We start from the raw sequence: 25,745 nt of genomic DNA, 5'->3' as shown, positions 1-25,745 counted from the left end.
CATTATTGAGAGAAAGAGAGAGAGAAATATTGCGAGGGAAACACGTAGAAATCCCTAAAGTCTATTAACAATCTAATAAAACGTACAAACGTGTGTACAGGAAAGTATTATAATACAAATATAATACTTGTATTATACAGTAACTACAAATCTCACCGTTTGTACCGGCCTGAACAACTTCAAAATAATGAAGAATTTTGCGAAAATTTTATTAGGGTCTTAAAGTTTATCTTGTCTTCTTTCACTAAATTGTGTTTTTCGTTTGGTGTTTTGAAGGAAATTCTGGTATTGCCAGTGCAAATCAAGTGCACGATTAGTATGTAGCTGTGTTAGATCATGTCGCCTCTGTATTATGGTCTGCAGGCATCTACAGACACATCCCTAAACACTAGTATCATACCTGACATTATTTGGATTGCAGAAATGATTTTTAAAGAGATATTGAAGACATAAACGAGTGATTATCGATATAGTAACGTTGTAGAATTTTCGTTGACCATGTTTTTTTAATCTGCAATATACCTGTTCCGTCAATAAAATGTCAATTTAAATACAGATAGTTTGTATTTCTTGGAGTTTTCATGTTAACCTAGTGACTCAAATTTTAAGTTAAAATTTTATTTTTCATTTCCGAATGTTATTTATCTATACATGCATATAATAAAATATATATCACCGTGAGTACTACATACATGTATAGTTTGTTTCAATACACGTTTCTGTTACTCTACGTACTACATGTACAGTGAATTACGATTAAATGTAGTGTGACATCTAAGTCATATCATGTGAATCTTTCTTAAAACATACATTCATTCTTTGAATTGAAAAGCATTCAGCATATAAAACGAAAAATGATAAAGAAAAAAGAGGGGGCATTTTTTATCATATACGAAAACTTGAGATTGATCTAATTCGGTGCTAGGCATCAAACATATGGATACGAATCATGAAAATGATCAATATGTATGGCCAGGAATCATTTATTATTTGTGTGAATCATGAAACTACACAATCTTTCTCTCCTCCATTTAAATTCATACTGTAGAATCAATCTGGAAATAATGTGCAAATGTTTACATTCCACTTCCTAGCGATTTGAATATCTCCGCCCATTTGCGGGTACTTTAAATTCGAAAGTGGTCCAGTTCAAATTTCCGGAAATTAAGGCTTATACTTGTTCTTTTCAATGATGTTGTGTGGAATTATAGCAATATGTTTAACAAAAAATTCGAAGTATAAATATCAAAAGCATATGTATGCACAATAATCATAGATTAATTTAGCAATATCGTCTAATTTAAGGCTTAAAATGGGTGGCCGAAAAGGCTCCAAATGACACTCTAAAGTGCACTCATTCTTTCGCCAAGTTTTAACGAAGTTGTTTCACAATAATTCTGTTGTATCGGTCACTTGGCGGTACGAAGGACTAGGATTTTATCAGGATTCTTTTGGCCAAGTATGGAATCAGAGATGAAACGATTTTGTCAGTCTTGTGATACATGTCAGAGAACCGTGTCAACAGGTAATTGAGGTGTGTAACGTTCAGCTACGTAAATGATTTTAATAGATGTATCTTTTAGAAGAGTTATGTAAACAAAGTAAGACTATTTTATTCTCAATTGCATCACTGTTTTTGATTCGGAGACTATGCCAGGTGCTGAAGAACAACAGTTCAATATAAAACATTTAAAACGTTTACTGCTATTCAACCTTGCACGCTGTTGTCTACAAAAGAAGGATCTCAGTTCACAATTATAAACTTTACAGATGATTGAAATCGACCTAGTCCAAGTCTCTTTTTCTAGGTTCAATTTTACGTTTTGAAAAGTTTTATTGCTAGTTTTGAACACAAGTTTCTTATTTTTTTTCTGATCTCTTTAGAGGTTATCACTACAGTATTAATCAAAGGTTTCTAAGCCAGAAGAGCAATTTGTTTCTGCGCACGTTTTTTTTTTTTATATAAAGTAACAAGTTCTGACGTTCACATCTTTAGGGACTACCCTAAGGGAGATTAACAACTTTTTATTGAATATCTTGTACATTAAAGACCCCTTTTCTGATCCGTGCTTTAATATTTTCTCTGTTTCATTCCGTTTTACTATTGTATAAGGAACAGTTGTAATCCACAGATCACCCTTGAAGCCATCTTTTTACAGTTTGTAAAGTAATTCATCATGCCATATTACAACTAATTATGTCTTTTCTGCATCAAAGATTTGCAAATTAATTCCGTCCTTATAATTCTTTTACTTCAAAATAAGCCTCTGAGATTATTAGACCTGCCATCAATGGGGAGTCCCAAAAGTGATCTCTCTTTGCAAAGCATTTTGTCATGGAATTAATATAGGCTCTTAGTACTCTTTATGCACTTTTCGACTACCTTAACAAAAATATACTACACATGTAGTTTACTATAGTATCAAAGTTTTTACTATAGTAAATCAAAGTTTTCATTGTAGTAAATCATAGTTTTCATTGTAGTAAATCAAAGTGATTTTATTGTGAATTTCAAATCATTATATTTTATGCTCTCTAATTCATACATACATACATATTTTATATTACATGTAAATGGAAATAATACAAGTATATTCACATCTTATTTACAAATTTTACATCATTAGCATTGAATTACAGAGATTTTAAGCTTCAAAATCTTTTAAAAAATTCTAAAGTTTTGTAGTAAATCGAAGTATTACTTTAGTTAAATTTAGTAAACTATGGTTAACTTTTTTAAGGAATTTTTTTAGGGTAATCTTTTTGCACGTTTCCAAAACTTTACCAACGAGTGTTGTCATAGTTATTTCTTAGTAGTTGCCTGGTTTGGTTTTATCATTATCTTTCTTAGTCCAGGTATCAGGATGCTAGATATCAGTTAACTTCTGTTACTATTTCAGTTGTTATTTTGTTATCTTTACATTAACTGTCATCAGTTAGTAATCATGTCCTGCTCTGCGGACGTTTTATAACCTTTATTAAAATATTTGATCTCTTGGAATATCAAGGTTCTCAAAATGTCCCGCCCATTCCTAACTTACAAATAGTATGTTTCTCCTTCCACAATAATTTGATCGGTTGTACAACAAGGCTTTTTTTTTTTTTTTTTTTTTTTTTTTTTTGCTTATTCACTAAATTAGTATTAACTTGTGGTATTTCCTATTTGCTTCTTTTTCTTGCTGTGTAGTCCAGCCATCCCAATAGCTAACTCGTGTTTTAAAAACTTGTTGAATTTAATTGCACCTATCACATCAATAGCATATTAAATTGTATTGTTGATTGTATTTTACGCAAACAATGGACACGATTCAAGAAGCTATTCCCAGAGGCAGAAACATACGTATCTTAAAAGCTTAAATTCATCCCATGTGTTTTCGCCAGTTGAATTAACAGCTACATCTGGTGCATCGTTGTTGAAAAATATAAAATTAGCTTTTAAGGTCAAATGATATAGACTATTTTAAATCATGAAAAATACAATTAAATTCATATTTATACATGCATAAGTAAAATAAATAAGTTTAACAGCATAGATTTTAATTTTTCATTCAAAGTTTCATAATAACGTCCTATAAAATGATAAAAGTAATGTATGACATTTATATCGGTGATTACAGAAAGGTACAATTTTGTACATCATAAAAAGTTTACAATTTCGTAATAATCAAGATATTTAATATCTGCATCGTTAACAAACAAAATAGGCCCTAAAGTATATAGCAATCTATACAGGCATTTTTTGGTTTGTATCATCTGTCCTTAAGTTAGATCCTAGATCATGTCAATAAGTTCATTGCATTGTTACCAGTTGGAAAAATTGCTACATAGCTCTATTACCTTTGAATGTATAATAAAAAGTTCGGATATTGCTATATTTTAGTAGCGAAATTTGGGGAGAGCATAAAAATTCTATCAGAAAAATACTGGCCAATTACTCCAAAAAAAAAAAAATTTGTCTGAATTATCGACAATTTGTCTTCATTTTTTGTCTTAATCTCTATAGGGTAAAATACGTGCTTATGTCGGGTTATTTATTGCCTGTTTTTACATTTGTAAAAGTTGGAGAATTGACACAACTGATTACACAATCATTCAAAGATCTGATATTAGAATTGAACAATACAAAAATATTTTTAAAGTGTATTTTCCTTTGAAGTCAACCCTACAACAACTACGATACAGAATACTTTTAGATGGGTGTTTCGTATGCAAATTTACGAAAGCCTATTAGGATTAATCTACGGAGAGAAAAAAAAGAAAGGCGTTATTACGCCTTTTCAAAAGGCGTTATAATTGTTTTCTCGATAATTTTTTTTTTTTTTTTTTTTTTTTTTTGTTTTTTTTGTTTTTTTGTTTTTTGTTTTTTTTTGTTTCAAGCAAGATATCAAAATTGGCTGATGGATGAAATTGTCGGACATTAATCTATTTATGTCCCAAAATATTTTTCTTCTGTTCGAAACACGTTTGCCTTTATATATTTCCCACATCATACCGAAATTTATTTATCAAAATGTTTTGTACTAAATATTGCAGATTGAGTTAGGAAATGTTAGTAAACACAAAGTAGAAAAAAAGGAAACCGAATGGAAATCCAAAGGAACGTAGGAAAAAGCAATATAATTGTCAGTCTGTTTACTTGAATGTCCGTAGAATCTTACTCCGCGTCACGACTGATATGAATTTATCTAAACCTGAATGTAATTAGTTGAGAAGAAAGCATGAAAGCATGTAAGTGAAATATGAGAAAAGTCGTATCGCAAGTCATTTAGCGTGGAAACTAGCACTCTAAATATTACTTGTGATGTTGTTGGTCGTGGATGAGTGGTCTAGGATCCCAAAAATCAAGAGACTGACACATGGAACAAACCCACAGTCATAGCCTTGCCGTTCAGAGATTTTTCTAAGAATGATGCTTTCGGAACTTAACCTGCTCCTGATGTCGTGCTACATGTATGTACAACATCTCACAAACTTATCACCAGTATAATCTTCAGCTTTGCTGAGGTGTAAAATATCAAGGAAACAGTATATATAATTAATCTTCAGAATTTTAGATGATAGCAACCAGAAATACAATATATTACATGATTTTCTTTAATGCATGTATGTGTAAATTCAAAAGCCAACCCCCACCCCAAGAAAAAATTGCTAGAAGGATGGAGTTTACGTTAACAAAATTTTGCTGAATTTTCTCTGATGTATACTGACCTTGACCAATTGTTGTTGTTGCATTCTCGCGTTTATTAACCTTACGGTATATATAGTTAGGGGAACCCCCAATATATCTATATCGCCTACACAAATATCTAGCTGGTTATCCCAAAATATGTCAAATCTAAAAAAAATATTTCAACTTTGTCGGCCGTAAGACTTCTTTTTGAATTCCCTATTTATTTATTTAGTTTATATGCATCAAATACTTGTATAAATGTTGTTAGTTTCACTGTTAAGGATATTGACGAGTACTAGTAATGAAATTGACGAGTACATACAGCTAATTTAATGCAAAACATTACGATCTGTTAATGAATATCTTTTTAAAAATAGCATTTTTGCTTCTATTGATTTTCTATTACGTTTGATCAATTTACAATAGTTACTTTCATTCATACGTCGACTCAATTTATCCAAGTGAACTTGAAATAAAAGAGACCACAGAAATATTTGTGTCATATTTGGATGTTTTACTGACTACAGACGATAACGGCTAACTGTTCACTAAACTGAATGACAAAAGGGATGACTATAGCTTTTCCATCGTTAACTTCCCTTATTTATGCATACGGTGTTTATATGTCCCCCCCCCCAACTTATTCGATTCTCAAAAACATGCTCAGAGTACGATCATTTTTTTAAACGAGGCAAGCTACATACAAATAAGTTAATGTTATAAGGATTTCAAAAACACTCTTTACAGTCAGCAAATTTACGGTCGTTATAATGGCCTTTTAGATCGTTGGATTGTATTTTGTCTGAGATGTTTCATACCATTTGTTAGGTCACTGCTTTTATAACGCAGTGTACTTCGTTTACCTGATCAATACATAGGGCTTACGGCGGGTGTGACCGGTCAGCAGAGGGTGCTTACTCCTCCTAGGCACCTGATCCCACTTCCGGTGTTTTCAGGGTTCTGTGTTTTTGCCCTGTTCACAATTCGTTTTGTTTACTGTATTTATCAAATTCATCAGTGTTCGTGTTTTCACCACTTATTATACATTTCTTTAACGAGGTTCGCTCCTGAGCTTTTGAGCAGATTTTTATTTTAACCTATATTTAAAAAAATCTGAGTAATGCTTTAATTCCTACAATAAATTTGGTTCTACAATGCCAATTAAACTATATTCAGTTAAAACTCCATGATTAAATTCCATACCAAAAGCATTAAGTGAGGAACTATATTTTGTGGCGGAAGGTTTTTTAGAAGAAAATGATCATTTTTTCTCTTTTGAAGTATTTAAAGTATGTTAAGTTTGGATTCCTATTTTTACATGCAGTCTGCACACAGAGTTATTTTGTGCAGTGAACTGTTTTATACTGGTCCTAAATTATATATTTAATAAAATGTCATGAATTCAATCATCATATTTGATAAGTAAATCAAATATATTGTGAAAATCAAGAAAAAAATAGCCCTAATTTAAGCTCAAAATTAGCACTATTTTAGTAATATCTAGAAATTAACATCACAGACCCCCACTTTTAACTTTCTTTTCTGAATATACAAGATACTTTTAACCATTCTTCTTAAATTCAGTAAAATGTCATTACTTTTAAATGAGTTTTTTGCTTGTTAAATTTGTAATGCTAGCAAAATGAAATTTTTTGAGTGCAAAAAGGTCAAATAATTGAATGTGCGGAGTAATTTAAAAAAAAATTTTCATTGTCAAAAATTTTAATGGGTCTATTCAGGATGAAATAAAACTGTGTTTGTTCCCATAACTTATTTGAATAAAAAATATCGGAGGAAAAACTTAAAAAGTTGATTTATGTGTAAGACGTTTTTACAGTGCAAAAAGGTCAAACTATATGCTCTGTAGCGCCAAAAGAAGCGCATTGACCCCAGTTTTTTGTTTTGATTTTTAATTAAGCTATGTGTATAAATTCTAAAAATATACTTGGTAAAAAATTCTCATTACTTTTAATGTCAGGATCCAACCTCCTTAAGGTGCTTCTTTTCGCATTACGTAAGATTCTGATCTATTCTTTGTTCTATCTATCACTTTCATTCATTGGGTGTCTTCCAGGCTGTTGATTAGTTAGAAATAAATTGCATGTACATAAAAATGGGTAGCTAGATATTATGCAGGACATTTGACAAACCGCCGAAAAGTGCAATTGCAGTAAATAAATGATAAATAAATAATAAATTAAACTAGAGCGAAGCTCGTTGCAAAGCAACGCGTAGGTCGATCTTCCTAAGGATAAGACGGACGACGGACGTCGAAAGTAATGTATTTAGAGTTTTTATCCTAATAAGATTAACATTGAGGCAAACTTATTAAAATTTCGCCAAAATATCATATTTTTTTCGACAACTTGCGGTGTTTCGATTCGGACTTTTCCGGCCGTTAGATCCTCACTTCCGGTTGATGTCGAAAGTTACAAAGGCCAGGAAAAAACCTTAAAACTCAATTACAAATCATTTTATACTATTTCTGGTGATTAAAAAAAAAGCCTCTTCGTATGGATTGTTTTTGTTTTCGATTATCTATATGAACATTACTTTTATTTGCCGTAATTCAAAACCATTCAATTTTTTTTTAAAAATCGCTGAATTAAATATCACTTCTGGTGTCAACCGAAAGTAACGGATGCAAAAACAAAAAGCACAAGGTGTAACTCAAGGAGTTGCTCCATCTTCATACTGAAAATTTCGTGATTCTATCTTGAGTCGTTTATAAGAAAATGCGTGCACAAAATGACAATCTTAAAAATGAAAATCGGGAAAAAAGGGACCGAAAGTGATTTTTCAAAAAATAAAAAAAATGATCTGAAGATATAATATTGATGGATTATTCCTGAAAAAAAAAATAATTGAAATCGGTCGGCTAGTTTCCGAGGAAACGCGTGTACTGTGAAAAGGGAATAAAAATAATAATAGGAAACAGAAGGAAAATAGTAAGGTCTTCCGAAGGAAGTCAGAAGATTATGCATATATGTATAAGTCTGACTTTGCTGTACCTGATATGTAAGAAAATACATTATAAAACCATTCTATATTTAAAAATAGTTAATCGAAGGCCGCTACTTTGGTGGACACATGTAATTGTCCTTTCTGGCAAATTTTATTATGCCCTCGTACTTGAAGATTCGGGGGCATATAGTTTTCGGTCTGTCTGTCCGTTTGTCTGTTTGTTTCTTCTTTAACCCTGCCCATAACTTTTGATTGGTTGAAGCTTAGGGCTATCGTACGTCACATATCCATTTCTCGTGTCAGGACCTTTCTTTGGGTACCAACGTATTTGACTTCTTAACCTTGGAGCTTGATCCACTTTTGCAAACTTTAATCAAACCTAACCTTTGCCATAACTTTTGAAGGGATGGAGCTAGATTTTTCATACTTAACGTGTATGCCTTGTGACCAGACCGCATTTTTGACCTCTTGACCTTTCAGTTTGATCTACTTCTGAAAAACTTTAACCTTGGCATACTAGTAATTTCAAAAGGTTGGTGCTAGGGCTTTCATATTTCACTTATCTATATCTTGAGATTAGACCTTCCCTTGGATACGAACATTTATGACCTCTTGACCTTGGAGTTTGACCTACTGTTGAAAAAATTACTCGTGGCCTTAATTTACTTTTTAATGGTGTTAGGGCTTTCATGTTTCATGTGTGTTTCTTGTGACAAGACCTTTCTTTTGGTACCAACATTTTGACCTCTTGGCCTTGAAGTTTTATTTTGTTTAAACAAGTTCACAAATTTGTTATAGCGATTTAAATTAAATCGAATTCGACATTTAGAGCCTATAGAAAAATATTAATAAACCTGATTTTACGAATAATCGAATTGGTTTTCATTGGAATTTAATTCGATATAACGAATTGTCGAATTCGTTTATACGAGAATAAATTAATTTTAAGTTTGAGAATACGTTTAAACGAATTTAATTCGTTATAACAATTTTTTGAATTCATTTTAACGAATTCAACAAATTCGTTATTACATATTTAATTAGTTATACATTCAAAAAATTGTTCTAACGAATTAAATTCGTTAAGTCGAATTTAAAAATATATATTGATGGGTCCTAATTGAGCTTCATTAAATATCAGACAGTCAAAGATAAATTAGAATAGAGAACTGACATAATACAGTGAAGTTTATCCCATCCTGCAGTTTTCAGTAAAATAAATGGTTTCTATCCGTAATTCTAGATTTTCATCAGATTATTTCCTTTTGGCGAAACTGTTGGCGAAACCTAAACTTAATTTTTCTAATGAACTTTTGTGAATGTATGGTTTTTTATTGTATCCTTATTATTATCTGTTTTTGTCATCTTTTTATCATGCATAAATGACAGCCCGAAAATAAATCAGTGTACATGTCCTTAAAATCCTGAATCAAGGGTGAATCCCTTCCATTGCCTTAGCATGAATACGACATGAAGAAAAATAAAACTTTGAGCATAGCCCAGGAGGTAATTTTCTGAGGTCAATCTGTAATTTAGAATCAAAATCCATGAGAAATACGGAATTTCCGTATTATTCCTAGTAATAACAGAAATGTTTCAATGAACACCTACATCAACTGACCTCATGTAATTAGGAAATCAACATATACTTCAAATATAACTTGGATTCGATAATTGCTTTTTACACAAAAATCTGAATTGGTGAAAATCAATAAAACGAGTATTTTTTTTACATGCATTGGAAACGGAATAAATGTGTCTACCATAGTGTAATATTTTTTATCGCAAAATAAAGCTAAAAAAGGACTAAAAATTAGACGATATAGCATGTACAACCTCCTAATGATACACTAACTTTGTCTCAGACTCCACAATATTTGATATATGAAACCTGAAGCTTATAATAAGATGTTCCTAACTAGCGAGGGGAATCCCCTGCATACAAATAAACATCATGCAGGATCTTAATCCCACTCGGACGTTTGGTATGTTATTGCTAATTAGATGTTCTGGGGCAATATTTCAATGTTATCAATATATGTAACCGAGTCTGGAGGTAAACAAAGCCATTGAGGGTTGAAAGGAAGGGGGATTAGGGGTTGGAATCTGAGTGCATTCGATGCCGCTTTCTAATACTAACAAAAAATTAATAAAGGTTCATTGGTCAAAAGTGATACCAATCGTGGCTTGTTTAGTAGATGAAACCATTACAGCAGGCGCAGTGCATCCCTGTTGTTACACAGGCCCTTAGGAAGCAATTTCAGTTGGAGGGGGGGGGGGCAATTAAACATTTTCAGGTAAGCAAAAAAGGGGGTCATCTGACGTTGATAGAACAAATAGCTGTGTTTTCTAAAGTATACTATATATCGGCAAAATTGTTGGGGAAGGGGGGGGGGGCACAGCGGTTCCTATGACCATATTGCAGATGCAACATTTTAATGCATTTTGGAAAAAAATATTAGGCTAAGTACATTTAATACTTTCACAGGAAAATATCATTGCAACTATAAAACATAACAGTGACTATTCTTAAGCTCTGTTTTATCCTAATAACAAGTATACATGTATATCTGTGTACACTATATCAAGGTAAATTACAATCTTTATAGGACGGCCTTGACCTACCATTGCTCACCGATTATAATACTGTGTTATCATACCTCCTACTAGATGTCTGGAATGTCAGACTAATTGATCACTTATTGATTGTAAATTGCTACATAACGTATATTTTCTATTCAGATTAGGCTTAGAGCAAAAATACAGAGGTCAATCTAGGTTTATTTATTTATTTACCTTATTTAAGTTCTAATATTGCGAGGTTTAAGCAAGTAGTGATAAAAAGTACTGTTTGACGTTTTCGATAAGTAACCTATGATGGCTGTAGACATTGTTAAACAGCTAGCATATGTGTTGAGTAAGTTTTCAAATCACTGCAATATTATCATTGCCTCTGATTTGTTTCCTTGCCCCGTGCCAGAAATTTACAATCAGATGCAAAATATATTATTAGAGAAAGCTGTAATACAGATCCGTTGAAAACAACAACATTCTAATTAAAAAACAGATATATATTAGAAAAATAGAGAAATTCTTATTATATCTATGTTTCTTAAGTTGAAAAGGGATCGGACAAAACAAATTGATGTTGAGCTCTTCAAACATTCAATTTTCAGAGGGATAATTCTTCAGTAAAATAACACATTTTTAAGTCCTTCAACTCAGTTGTTTGTCCAATTCATTTGTAGTTCTAAGAGAGCAAAATAAGTGAACCTTATATAAAAAAGATATTAATTACTAGCATATGGCTTCGTCAAATTAACAAATGTTACCGAATTTAACTGAAGATACACTGTAAATCAAATCGCTAATTTCTCAAAACCCTGTTTTTGGTATGCCAGCGGGGACATGTTTGTTTTGAGCACATATTGGACCATTGTAGCACCTGTTCGAGATTCAATGTGTTCATCAATGTTTGAAAACCTCAAAGCAATATGGCCCAGATTTATCATTTTCTGGTAACACATTTTGCTTTTTTTTGTTCAGTTGCTTAACCGAGTTTGATTAATTGCAGAAAGGGAATAAAACGACCACACAAAGTACATACAATGAAGTCTTGTTTCCTCTATACAAGTATAATTCATATGAATGCTTTAACAGAATTATCTTTTATATGAAAATCTTTAGAAAGAAAATCAATAAAAGAGAATATATTTACAATGTTTTGCAAGTAATTGATAGATCTTGTAAATAGAGAATACCAACAGATGACCATGATTTTTCAACTTATTTATTATTATTTTTTTAATGATATGATTGGGAATAACATACATTATCATTGTACGATGTATATATAATCAACAACTGCAAAACTTAATATAGCAGTTTATAAACTTGTAATTGGGATTCCGATAACCTCTGAAATTTTGTAATAGAAAAATTAAAGTACTCAACTTGTTTTATATTATAGAATAAAATGTATGGAGATAACAAACAGTATTCAAGCTCAAAAGTCCATTAAACAATACAAATTTTGGAGCAGAGCAAACACGGACCTCTAAAACATCAGACGTGGGATCAGGTGCCATGGAGGAGTGAGCATCCTCTGCCGACCGCTCACACTCGTCGTGTGCTTCTTGTCATGATGGGGAAATAACGGGAAAAAATGGCGACAATTCAGTGTGTAACTAATGGCCTAACAATAAGTATGAAAAACGTCAGTCAGCATTTGACTTAATGATACATTGTATTTGCTGACATGGTCATTGTATCGACTATAGAACTTACAAAATGACGACTTTAAACGAGACTGCTGACATTCTTGTTTCAATAACTTGTTTTTCAATAACTTACCTCGTTTTAGAAATTGTTCATATACGTAGAAGTAATTCTTTACTTTTTCTATTTATTTAACAATTTCATCAATTTTGCAATATAATTTCAATTCCTCTCCTTGGTATGATTGCCTGATGTTTTTTTTTTCTATGGGTCTATAGGTTAAATGTTTGGGAAGATTTTATCCATAGATTAAAAAGAATATTAACAAAGATTGTTTTTCACATTCATACATGTACATGTAAATATTTCTATATTTTGTATATTTTTGTATTATTATTTTTGTGTTTTCTATTATTTCTATACCTTCATCACCTGAATACGGAGTTTATATCTCTCAGTTGATTCGATACGCAAGAGCATGCTCTACGTATGAACAATTTCTAAAACGAGGTAAGTTATTGACAAACAAGTTGATGAAACAACTAAAACGAGGTAAGTTATTGACAAACAAGTTGATGAAACAAGAACATCAGCAGTCTCGTTTAAAGTCGTCATTTCTTAAGTTCTATGGTCGATACAATGACCTTGTCAGCAAATACAATTTATTGTTTTTTTCGTTATTTCCCGATCATAACAAGGAGCACACGGCGGGTGTGACCGGTCGGTAGGAGATGCTCACTCCTCCATGGCACCTGGTCCCATCTCTGATGTTTTAGAGGTCCGCGTTTGCTCTGCTCCAAAATTTGTATTGTTTAATGGACTTTTGAACTTTACTGATCATTATCTCCATACATTTCAAACTAATAATCAATTGGTGTGGCATACCTCCCTAACATTTTGACAGCACATTACACGATATGATAAGGTTATAACATAAAGCTTTAGGAAGCTATTCTTGACCACGGATTGTAAGTGCAAATAAAAAGCATCTTCATAAACAAATACCTCTATTATCTCAGAACTTGGCTTCTGGAGGATTGTATTGGGAAATTCCCTAACAGCTAAACACGTTTCTACTGACCAAAAGTTGATAATAAAGAAAAATGCTTACAAAAATCTTTCATTTCAGGATTAAAATTTAAGATTTATAATTATTGAATCAGTTCTTAAACTTTACATGCATTTTATTTTCATATCGCCTGAAATAATTTTGAAAAGAAGAAAACTTCGCAAACTGACCATAAATTTATAGTAGAATAATGGATATTATAATAGATTTCTTTTATACATAAATTGGGTTTAATGTGTAGGTAATGTTACTGTTCGAAATAAGACGGTTTACAAAATCATGTATACGTAGAATTCCACGCACTCTGTACTGTTCAAGATCATTTTTACCACAAAATCACGTTGCAGACAGCCATATTATACGTCAGGTATAAATATGTATGCTGACCAAGTTATTTATAATTGTCTGTAGTTATGAGAAATTTATTGTTGGGGTTTACGAAAGCTGAATATACCACAATATAAAACTTCTGGAAGGAGATATTAAAACACACACGGCAGGCGGTCTCCGCGTCAGGGCAAGGGGCCTTAACGTGCTTTCTTCCTTCCGTGACTGTCGAACAATAAATGTGAAATTTGTTACGAAGGACAGCTGTACAGTCATGACACGCATTTGTCTTAAACAGCAGTTACATAGATTTTTTCATAAATTAATCATTTAAATAACAGTACGGAACCTGTCTCCTAGCAGTGCCGGAACAGCACTCTAGACCACTCGACCAACTATGCAAAGACAAAATCAAGTGAAATTTTTTTGTAATTTGAGGATAAAACAGTTGTTTTTGGTGTCATTTGGTGTTTTTATTTGATTCAAAATCTAATACATCTACTTATGAGGAGTTATTTGGGTGATTTTTAGTTTTAAAATTGATCACATTAACAGTACAAATAGAACACTGTTGTATTTTGTATTTTCTTCACTTTAGACTAGGGTCATTTTCCCCCAAAAAATTCTTGTTGCGGTTGGCTATACATGTCCCACAGGAATGCTGACAAAGTTGTTTGTCAAGAAACATAATACATGTAATTTGATACTGAGCATAACCAAATACTCCATATCCGGACAACATCAATTTCTACGCAAGGGCGAACTTCGCGCCTGAGGACGTGGGAAGCCCCACGCGTTACAGCAAAACCACCGTGCGTTCTCGCTCTATACCGGTAACCGTGAAATTTATTGATAAGAACAGGTGTATTTTAGAAAAGTTGGCACGCTTCTCCAGATTAACAAATGCATGACCTTTAAATATATTTGTCTTCCACTACACGTAATTCATAAGATTTTTCGTAATTCAAATTTGTACTACACATATAATTCACAAATGAAATCATCTTCTAGTGTTAAATAAAAAAAAACCCCTAATTTTTTTTATTTCGTAAAAGCTATCATTCACAATTAAAAGGTATGTCACATTTGATTTCGCAGTTCTTAAATATTTTTTATGCAAATGCCTAATAAATATGATTTGATAAAATATATTCATTTTAATTTGATATAATCTATATACATGTACGTGCATTTGTATTACAAGGAAAACACAATATCGAATATATGCAAGTTTGTCGATCTGGTACGCCTGTACTAGTTTGAGATCCATTTTATTTTTTAATATTTACATTTCCAAATATTTTTCCTTAATATTCTTTGCAAATTAGACGACTGTTCATTTTCTCATGAACTACCATGGATGAGCATGAATATCTCCATTGTTACGTCATAATACCGCACTTGACGTCAAAGGTATAGTGCAAACTGTTTTGCTTTAAAAAATGACAGTTGAATGGCGTAATTTTTGGCAACTCATAAAAAAAATAATGTAAATATAAGAAATGAATTTAATTTTTGAAGATTCATGAGGTACATGAACTACAACGCTTTACGCCGGCATATTTATCATGAAGCGCTAACGCTCTTCATGAAATATTCCGGCGCGAAGCGTCGTAGTTCATGTCCTCATGAATCTTCAAAAATTAAATTCATTTCTTAAATATACCAGAATGAATGAGACTGCCCACACTTGACTTTTTTTTTTTTGGAAAAAATCATACATTTTAGTTCGTTATTAGGGCATAAATTGTTTTCCGAAATTCACAGATGAATCAGTAGGTCACGTGGAGGGGCATATTAACAGTATGTCAGTAGGTAATACGATATGGGTTCATAAAGTATTCTTCTTGAAATAAAATTTCAAGATTTTATCAGAGGGGGGATAAATAGTTATTAGCTAATGAAGTTACATCATTATGTACTTCACAATTAGAAGGTACCACATTTTACAATAAAATGATAAATATATGTAGTATTAATACATGTACTTAAACTAAAAGAAAACAGAAATTAAAATAAAAGTAACAATGCACTAAAAAAGTAACATTTATATATACTTGAGCTGCAATTAAAGAAAAAAATACAAATAATGATACTTTACTGAAACAATAATAAGTCAATATAAACATTTACAAAGAAACAACGGAAACATTTAGTGTACTAAAATATCACCAGCACGGGTAAAAATCGTCTTAACTAATTACACCAAATAAAGTTCCAATTATTACATGCAGTGGATATAGAGGATATTCAATGTTTTGTAGATGAATATGGAATTTATTTCACGAGTTTGACAGGATTTTTTGATATTTTCACGAGTGCGATGCACGAGTGAAAATATAAAAAAATCCTGTCTCACGAGTGAAATAAATTCCATATTCATTTACAAAACATTGAATTTTCTGTTTATTACATTTTAGGAATGACTCTAATTCTTGGCCAAATTATTCGAGTATAACCTGGTTTGGGTCAGTTTACGCTTTATAATCCGCGAAGCGGATTATAAAACAGCGTAAACTGACCCAAACCAGGTTATACTCGAATAATTTGGCCAAGAATTAGAGTCATTCCTTATAATTTAATTTTAAAATCATTAAATAACTATGGGTGTAAAATTTCGTTGCTTTTTATTAGTTCAAATTTGCCGCTCAATAATACAACCGTAGTAACGGAAGTGATGGGAAGCGAGGGGAGGTAAAAACTGATACACAGGCCTAGCAGCTTGTTTACATGTGGTAAGATCGAATTATTGTTTGAAGTTTAAGGTACATTTATTAAATCTGGAATTTTCCATGAATCCCGAGGACTGGAAATGAGAGGATTGTATGGATACAGATGATTCAGCTGGTTGTCAGGGGGGGGGGGGGGTCCCCATACCAAACCAGGTTATACAGAAATAATTTGTGTTCCTTTTTGGATATTAACCAATTAGGGGCTAGAATACAAACAAAATTAAATTATTTTCTTTGATTTTCCCTTTGCCCCTTTCTTTTCTTAACACAGTGTCATAAGCTTGACGTCATAGTTGAGCGGTTGAGACGTCATAGCGCTAGCTTAGCAGTTGTGAGATTGAAAACATTAGATAGCATGGATTTTAGCAAAAAATTTGGAAATTTGCAGTTTTAGCTCTATCAAGATGGTTAGTTACTATCTCTATCGTATGACAGGCCAGAAATTATTTTTTTACTCTACTTTGATATCCTTTCACACTGTGAGAGAATATCATTTTGGTATCCTTTCACACTGTGAGAGAATATCACTTTTATTCAATAAATAAATCACAGTATTTCACTGTTGAAAATGTAATAAAAAATCTTATGAAACCCGTATATACATAACTGGTAAATGTATTACAAATAATATGATACACGTACTAACACTACACTAACGCAAATGAACCTACGGAAACATTTAAAATACATTAATAAGGACTAACACATCAGTTATAAAAAAAAATCATAAAATTGAAAATTAACATTAAAATGAATGAATTATAATTAATACCTGATAATAACTTATAAAGAAATTAGAACTTAGAGCTCATGTTGATCAGTGTTGATTGTGGCAAACCTAGATATACAGAACTGTACAAGTGAACATTTACGGGCAACGATGTAAATTATTATAAGATATTATATGAAGAAAATAACATTTAGTCTGTCTGTCTGTCAAATTATACGGATTAATTGATTTTTCTCGTATAAGTATATATGAAAGAGAACGGTGCAAGTGTGTGCGAATGTGAGCCCGAAGGGCTTTATGGTAAATACCAACCCGTATTTATAGCCCGATAGATGTTTTAAAATAATACCTTATTACTTATATTTACATTTGTGACTTATTCATATTTTATATTTGCCTGATTATAATCTTTAACGCGTGAAACGTTTTATTTTTCAAACCCAACGGCACGTGTTTGATCCATTGATTGCGCGTCGACCCTTTATGACGTCACTGAGAAATTACGTCGAACGTTTATGACGCGAGGAACCCGTGTTTATACGGATATAATTTAATTTTGGTTGTAACGCATCATTTGATTGGATAAAAAAATCAGAATAAATCGTATAACCTGGGTTGCCTACGTCACAATGACTTACGTCAAAAACGTATCAATCCGCTTGACGTTACATTTAAAATATATACAATTTAAAGTCATTTTCGAAAGAGAAATTGTCTTATTTTTTACAATTAATGATGGAAAATTAAATTATAAGGAATGAATTTAATAGCTACCCAAGTTATACTGGTATAACCTGGGTTGGAACAGTTTACGCTTTTTTATAAACCGCTTCGCGGTTTATAAAGCGTAAACTGTCCCAACCCAGGTTTACGCTTTTTTATAAACCGCTTCGCGGTTTATAAAGCGTAAACTGTCCCAACCCAGGTTATACTAGTATAACTTGGGTAGCTATTAAATTCATTCCTTAAATAGACACGCGTTGCTTTTAATAGTGTTATATAAAAGAAAACATTTGCAAATCTAAATATTTGAAGATAGCCTGGCTCAACCACGTTATATATATATATATATATATATATATATATATATATATATATATATATATATATAAGAAGAAATGATTTTTCAAACGTAACCATATACATATTGTCGCTATTATAAGTATTGACTCTATATACCATACTTTCAATACTTACTAAATGAAACTGTAAACGGTGAATAATTTGAATATTTTAATTGTTTGATTATTGAATATGACTGTCAAGTTATAGAATATATTAACTTATATTATGTGACGCATCGCATCAACGAATTCGTATTTGTAGCCACAACTTTAATTTTTAGTTGAATAAAAGTTGAAGTAACTTTGAAAGTTGAATTTTATTTACGTAATTATTTGTGAAAGAGGGTTACCTGGGTTATTTAATTCAGTAAAATCTTATGGATAATTTTAGATTAATTTCATCCGCTGGCGATGACAAAAATGGCAACATCTGCAGTAAATCTTCGAATTGTCTAGATTAGAAAATCAAATCACTAACAATAATTAAAATATTTTGGAGTCGTGTTATTTATTTCTTGGTAATGCAATTGAAATGCAAGTGGTTCATGATATTGAACACTTTCTGAAAAATGTATGTTATATAGTTTAAGCTTAACAAAATTTAAAAAAAAAAACAAAAACAAAATGAAAAAAAAAAAAAAAAAAAAAAAAAAAAAAAAACAACCAACACACAATTTGCTAAATTAATATTTTCTTCGAGAATACTCAAACAGACCGCACGCGTGTACAAAAAACGAAAATAGGAAAGCTTATACGTGTAACTATGTTAAGAAAAGCAAGTTTCTAAGAATCAAAATCACTTTTCTTGTTTATGTGTTAGATGTTGAAGACTTGTATAAATTATTATTATTTTGGAATGCAGAAAAACAAAAGTATCGAATGACTAATAATGTGGGTGAGAAATTTAAATTTTAAAAAATGAATAAGTTGATTCAGTCCGCCAGACACATAATTAACTGATTTAAATGATTAGTCACATCTTTACTTTAATTGAGAAAAAGTTAACTAATTAAACTATTTCACCTTAGCCTTGATCGTGATTATGTTAATGGGAACAAGTTACAACTAAAAACAGTAAATACGTCATCCCGGAGTTTTACGTTCTCGGAATCCCCGCATTCTCGGGCGCTGATTGGTTAATTAATTATTTACTCGTGTTTTCTGACGGACGTTAACATCTGTCATCGCAAACTGTCCGCTCCCACGAGGTGGTATATATACATAAGTACACTGGCATACCTGTATCAGTCATTCAGCGACAAGTTACTACTAAGCATGGCTCCTCTAAAAATTCTTGTGACGCTTCTGTTCTGCAGTTTCACAGTAAATGGTATGTACCTTAAGTATTACATATAAATCTTTCAAAAACTTAAAACAGACAGAATTTCTTAAATTTTTTTTTAAATCTACATTAATCCCTTTTGGAGGGGGGTTGTTATATAAAGGCTTTGAATAATAATGCTGAGGAATCATATTACATGTTCGATTAAATGCATGCTTTAAAATTATTCGTGTACTGAGTTTTCAAAATGTTACATAAATTCTTCTTTTATCACGCTATTTCTTCGTTATTACAGGTCAGAACATGTTTTCCCCATGGCTATGGAGAGCATTCCCAACCTGCCCCCACTTAATGTGTGAACCGATTCCAGAAAGGTTACCAGAATTTTGCATTGTACCCGGAAATCTCCTGTTCCAGGGCTACACGATTTGTAAAAGTTGTGACTTTGTAATTCCTGAATGTCTACCTGCAAATGATAACTTACCAACACAAAATGGTGTCGTACCATCAGCAGCGGGATCACCTGCTTCGGAGTCCGGAATCGCTCCACAGCAATCGGAGGTGCTACCTTGCTTACATATTTCTTGTCCGTCTCTTACTTCAGTTAACAGGTCATGTATAAAGGAGGGGCAACTCATTGAATTTAATGGTGCTCAGTGTAGGGATTGCGATATTGTGGACCCATTCTGTGAGGGCTTAAATCTAGATATCTGTCCTAATCACATTGTGGACTGCACAGGTGTCCCTAATTCGACACCTAAAAAATGCATAGACCAGAGTGTAATTCAGTACAATAATCAACCCTGCTTGTCATGTCCATTTCTGAAAACCACCGAACCAGGTTGTAACACACCGGAATTAAGGCGTTGTCCCGGATTACCATGTTCCGATACCTCTAAAATACCAAGAGCATGTTTGAAGGAAGGTCGGATGGTCATGTTGGGTTCATCGCAGTGTCAGCTTTGTCCAGAAGTGGACCCATTCTGTCCGAGTCTTAATCTAGCGATCTGTCCTCATCAATCTACTGGGTGTGCAAGTCTTCCCGCAGGAACTCCACAAGAATGTATTGACCAAGAAGTCATTGTTTATCAGAATAATAACTGTCTTACCTGTCCAAAAATTAAACCAGCCACGGCTTGTAGTCAGTACATTCCTAGATCTAGCCCACAGGTCCAGCTTTGTCCGGAATCATTCTGTCCACCACTTACTGGGATACCCCAGAATTGCATCACAGAGGGAGAACTTTCCAGCTTTGAAGGGGTTCCTTGCAAAAAGTGTCCGGTCATCGATCCATTCTGCCCAGGACTTAATCTACAAATTTGCCAAAATCATATTTTAGACTGTTGGGGAGCCCCACGAAATGCCCCCAACCGCTGCAAGTCCCAGTCTGTCATCTCCTTTGAAAATCGCGCATGTTTAACATGTCCCTACTTTAAAACTGAGGAACCTGGATGTATAGAGGAAACTTACAACATGTGTCCAGGAATCGAGTGTCCAGAAGTAAAAGGAGTGCCCTATCGCTGTTTAAGGCGAGGGTCCGAGAATGTGGGACAACAGTGCTCAACACAATGTCCAGAGAGACTTGCCGTTCCTGGATGTCCACCAGCACCAAGGCGACCACAACTATCACCCGCTACACCAGCTCCACCTGCACCAAACAGACCATTCAACCCACGTCTCTGTCCAGCGCTTATGTGTCCTGAAAATCCACGTTTAAGAAATGTTCCTGAGTCTTGTATTAGAAATGGGGTTATTCAAGGCATGAACGGTCAGCAATGTCCCGGATGTCCAGAGATTGATCCTGCATGTCCACAGGAACAGCAGCTTCAGATTTGTGAAAATCTTCGTTCCTCGTGTAGACCTATTCCTCAAGGATTACCATCTAGGTGTTACGAACAAGGAACTGCTTCTTATAATGGACAAAGATGCCTGATGTGTCCCGATGTTTTGCCTCACTGTATGAGATTCAATTCCTTGAACTAATTTTCTTTAATTGTGTATTCATTTAAGAAATCCAATACCCATGTATATATTTTTGTGCTTGCTTCACCTTTATTTCATGTAACTCATATATCAGTTTTTATATTTTGTTTTCGTTTTTATATTATTTATTTATGCTTGTTTTACATGCCATGTGATTTTATTTTTTATGATACAAAAAATGAATTAAAATATAAAACAATGTTTATATAGTGTGCTTTTTAAATTATTAAAAATATCAAGAAACAGGATTCTTTTAAAACCATAACTATCAAGACTATTACATGTTTACAAGAGTTTAAAAAAAAATCAGCAAAACTAGAAATAATCACATGACACAGTGTATGGCATATCTAGATAAAAAGGTGAATATTCAGTCTAGTGGCATCAAGAAACAAAGGTATGAAATATTCCTATAGAATTTCTATATATATTTTAACAGATATTTTCCTAAAGAAAGACACTTAAAAAGTAAAACTTGTTCTTGATGAAAAGAATTTCCTCGGTAGGTGGAACTAAACTGAGTATATATTTATAATAATGATTGGGATATAGCCGCTATCACAATTTTACTTGGATTCCTAAAATATAAACAACATGCCTTTAGTATAACCCCTTAAAAGCTCCTGTCATATGTGACCGATGTGCTGACCCTGCAGCTATTATTCGTCATCACCTTGTTTTTTAGAGGTACACATCAGACTTATCAAGTACACCCTATGATGAAACATTACTCCGTCGATGTTGTCATACCCAGTAATAGTTGTGTATCGACAGCTAAATAAATTTATATGTTACCGTTTACAACAGAATAATGACTGCTTACAGTCGGTCTTCGTAGAAATAGGAATTTGATGTGTGTGGCGATTTTTCGTCTTCCTGACACTTTGATGAGCCAGTTTGGCAGAAATGGCTTCCTTGTACATTTAAACGACATTTACTTATAAACTGTATTTGACATGTATTTTCATGGTGTCCATCAAAGAACAAAGTTTATGCGTTTGTTCACCATCAAATGGGGTCGTTGGGAAGTATGCATACCTGTATATTTAGTTAGAACAACAATTTATGAAATTATGAAAATATATCTATATTCTGATTTATTTTTAAACATGGAAGAACAATTCAAAACTTAAACTAAATGGGAGTCAGTAAGAAAATGGTGTTTTTATCTCTCACATATTATTTGTAATGACTAATTTTCTCCAAGGCAGTTATGCATGTAATTCAATCTTATTCAATATATTTTCCTCCCTTCTACTCCACACAAGTGTATTTTACTAATTAGCAATCTTTGACAGACTAGACATGTACTGTACTCATTGATAGTTAAGTCCCTGTATGATAAAATCTGACAATATGAACTTAATTATGTTATTTCAAGTCTATTTGAGGCAATTTATGACCATAATTGGAATATCTACGAAATAATTTCTGGCCTTGGGACATTCAGTATTAAAACTTTTAATACATTACATAGGACATGTATTTATAACCTACAGACAATGAACATAATTTTTCATTAAAGTTTCGTGATAAATATACTTGTTTATACTGTTACTATTTTTACCTCTTGTACATGCATCATATAACAACATTATAGAAAATAATTTTTCCCCTCAAAATTATACAAAAGTTAAAATTAAAAATGAAATAAGATTTGAAATATGGTAAAATGAACATTCTAATAATATTTGAAGGAATATTTTGTTGCATGGTATTTTGTGATCTGTCCAAAGCGTTCGAAAGAGTGTGGCATAAAGGTTTACTTTTTAAATTAAAGACATGCGGTTTATGTGGAAATATTCTTACCTGGCTTGAGAGTTACTTATGTAAAAGAAGGCAGAAAATTACGTATAAAAATATTTTTCGACTAGTAGAAACATTCATGCATGCTGGTGTACCACAAGGGTCAGTTCTTGGTCCTTTACTTTTTAGCTCACCTGAGCCGAAGGCTCAAGTGAGCTTTTCTGATCACATTTTGTCTGTAGTCCGTCTGTCTGTAAACTTTTCACATTTTCCACTTCTTCTCCAGAACCACTGGGCTAATTTCAACCAAACTTGTCACAAAGTATCCTTGGGTAAAGGGGATTCAATTTTGTTCAAATGAAGGGCCATGCCTTCTTCCAAGGGGAGATAATTATGAATTCGTGAAAAATTAATGGCATCATTAAAAAATCTTCTTCTCAAGAACCACCGTGCTTGAAAATATGAAACTTATGTGGAAGCATCCTCAGGTAGTGTAGATTCAAGTTTATTCAAATCATGACCCCCGGGGGGTCGGGTGGGGCCACAATGGGTGATCAAAATTTTACATAGGAGTATATAGGAAAAATCTTTAAAAATCTTCTTCTCAGGAACAGCAAAGCCATGATTTGTCATATTTATATGGTAGCATCCTCAGGTAGTGTAGATTCAAGTTTGTTCAAATCGTGACCCCCGGGGGTCGGGTGGGGCCACAATGGGCGATCAAATTTTTACATAGGAATACATAGTAAAAATCTTTAAAAAACTATTTTTTAAGAACAGCAAAGTCATGATTGGTCATATTTACATGGAAGCATTCTTAGATAGTGTAGATTCAAGTTTGTTCAAATCATGACCCCTGGGGGTAGGGTGGGGCCACAATGGGTGATCATCGTTTTACTTAGGAATACATAGGAAAAATCTTTCAAAATCTTCTACTCAAGAACAGCAAAGCCATGATTGGTCATATTGAAATGGAAGTATCCTCAGGTAATGTAGATTCAAATTTGTTCAATTCATGCCCCCCCCCCCCCCCTCACCACCACTTTTATATGTAAACTTTTCAATCTTATAAGACTGAACTGATTTCTGCTTTTTCCTAGCCATAGTGCTCAGGTGAGCGATGTGGCCCCTGGGCCTCTTTTTTTGATTTATGTTAATGATGTGTCAGAAAACATGATTTCATTGTGTAGATTGTTTGCAGATGATAACTCGTTGCAATGTTCTTCATATAATGTTGCAAATATTGAATATAACCTGAATCACGATTTAGAAATACTTGATAGGTGGTCATCCAAATGGCTTATGAAATTCAACCAATCCAAAAAAAGCATTATTTTTTACTTCAAGATCTAATTATTATCTTCCCAAACTACAATTTCAACGATGTAGATTAGAATATATTACCTCTCATAAACATCTATAGCTAGGACTACTATTAAGCCAAGATCTCAACTAGTCTGAACATATCGTATAAACAATATACATGTAGTTAAACAGGCTTACCAAAGATTAGGTCTCCTAAAAAGCTAAAATACAATATTGGTAGAAATACACTATCTAAAATGTGTATTGCTTTTATCAGACCACTACTCGAATACTGTTCTATAGTTTGGGATGGATGTTCTCTACAAGATGTTGAAAAATTGGAAAAGGTGCAGCTTTATGCTGCGAGAATAATTACAGGGTTACCCATTATAACTTCAAGAGATTCGTTATATTTAGAAACAGGATGGGAACCTCTTGCGGAAAGACGTAAAGTAGCAAAAATAAATACTATGTTTAAAGTACATCACAGTTTGGCACATGAATATTTAAAAAGTATTTTTCCTTCAATAAGGAGTGTTGAATCAAATTACAACACACGTGATCAAGAAGACTACACTATTCCTAGATGCAGACTTGAAGTATTTAAGAAATCTTTTGTTCCTGATACAGTAAACCAATGGAACAGTTTATGTATCACCACAGGAAACAGTTAAACTTTTAGTAGTTTTAAAAACAGTATAATACATAAAAAACCAGCAGACCCCCGCCTCCATTCTGTCATGGTAACAGACAACTTAACATCATACAAACTAAACTACGGCACAACTGTATTATAAATTATGATCTTTATAAATGAAACATTATTGAGGGTCCTAATTGTTCATGTGGTACAGAAGATCAGACGACCAATATCATTTCTTCTTTGTTTGTAATAAGTATCAACATGGGAGGAACTATTTAGAAACCTTTTATATCTTACTAAACCAAATATTAAACTAAATGTTATTGATTGTCACGTACATCTGTGGGGAGACGAGTCACAAAATGTTGAAATCAATAATTATATTTTTCAATCTGTACATAAATTTATAAGAGATTCTGGTAGATTCGATTAATTATTGCACCTAACACTAAAACTCTAGATAGTTATATATTTATCATGTAAAGAATGTATGTTTAAAACAAACATGTTTG

The 25,745-nt window shown here is 32.7% G+C and overlaps 1 protein-coding gene and 1 pseudogene across 1 annotated transcript in view; both read left to right on the top strand.

The window, feature by feature from the left end:
* Positions 1–25,745, top strand: part of LOC133189657 (myeloid differentiation primary response protein MyD88-like) — a 131,975-nt gene that overhangs the window by 33,536 nt on the left and 72,694 nt on the right. The gene's annotated exons all lie outside the window — the stretch shown is intronic.
* On the top strand, positions 19,532–21,406 carry LOC133189492 (uncharacterized; annotated as a pseudogene).

This window comes from Saccostrea echinata, unplaced genomic scaffold (assembly GCF_033153115.1).
Source record: "Saccostrea echinata isolate AGI-Se365-2 ecotype Australia unplaced genomic scaffold, CSIRO_AGI_Sech_v1 ptg000001l, whole genome shotgun sequence".
NCBI lineage: Eukaryota > Metazoa > Mollusca > Bivalvia > Ostreida > Ostreidae > Saccostrea > Saccostrea echinata.
Note: the sequence above shows the minus strand (reverse complement) of the source record. Positions and strands in the feature narration are given on the sequence as shown.